This window comes from Oryzias melastigma, unplaced genomic scaffold, assembly GCF_002922805.2.
Source record: "Oryzias melastigma strain HK-1 unplaced genomic scaffold, ASM292280v2 sc08700, whole genome shotgun sequence".
In the NCBI taxonomy this organism is placed as follows: Eukaryota; Metazoa; Chordata; class Actinopteri; order Beloniformes; family Adrianichthyidae; genus Oryzias; species Oryzias melastigma.
The window spans coordinates 1-1,009 of record NW_023425259.1 but is presented as its reverse complement, the minus strand read 5'-3'; the positions used below and the strand labels follow the sequence as shown (position 1 = coordinate 1,009).

Below are 1,009 nucleotides of genomic sequence, written 5' to 3'. Positions count from 1 at the left end.
AGCTCGTACAGGCCCCGCCCCGTCACGCCCGGCTTCCTGCAGACACATCAGTATCAGAGTCCAAACAAAATGGTTCACAGGAAGTTCACGGCCCATCTTTCCTTGTTTTGGTGAAAAAACATTTTTTTAGCAAAATAGACTAATTTAACTGGCGACCCCAACAGTTAGGAGTTTTAAGGTTTTCAGCCGTAACTCCTCATGCGATTAAGGTGAACCAGCTGATCTGCACTGGTAGGCCAACACTTCAAAGCAGCTTTTTACAGATATGCAACACGTCACTCATATAAAGAGTGGCAAACCGGAGACAAGCTGCTTCTCTCTGCCACAGAATAATCTGATTCAAGTTGATTACATTATGGTTTAAAAGTTAAGGTGGTCGAAGGAATGTAAACAAATCCAAGATCAACTTTTTATTTTTTTGCCAACTTGATGCCAATTCTGCTCACTAAACCATTTAATCATATTTAAAAGTACTAATAAAATATGCTACGATTATGAAATCGTGTCAAATTTCCACTTCCTGCAATCAGATCCCCCTCCCCCAGTTATGCAGCCCCCCACCTTTAAAACAAAGCCTGAATTAACTAAACTTTCCTGACAAATCTCAGCTCTAAGGTTTAAGATTTCTGATTTTTTTAAGAACTCCAACCTGCATCTCCACATTTTATCAGGATTCTGGCTGATCAAAGAAGAGCTGCAGGTCGTTCCACCTTTGAACCTACAGTTTTGTCTTTGGAGGAAGAGCCACATGACCTCATACGACTGTATCTTCTGGTGCTAACGATGTACAAACTAACTCCAAATCCAACTGATAGCAGGTCTGTGAGCAGACCCGACTTTCACACTGTTAAGGTGGAACCAGCAGGACGACTGACTTGAACAACGCCACGCTGTCGATGACCCTCTCCAGACCCGTCTCCTTGTTCCCCTGGAAGACAGAGGACAGCGTGAGACAGACGGACGGAGCGGCTCGGCAGACAGACGGTGGAGGTCTCACGTTCTCGGGCAG

General features: G+C 44.6%; 1 long non-coding RNA gene across 1 annotated transcript; it reads right to left on the bottom strand.

Moving 5' to 3' along the window:
- LOC112141942 lies at positions 1–1,009 on the bottom strand. Its single transcript, XR_002918492.2, has 3 exons — positions 998–1,009; positions 876–928; positions 1–36 (listed from the first exon to the last, which is right to left on the bottom strand). It is a non-coding gene; the product is annotated as an uncharacterized LOC112141942 (long non-coding RNA).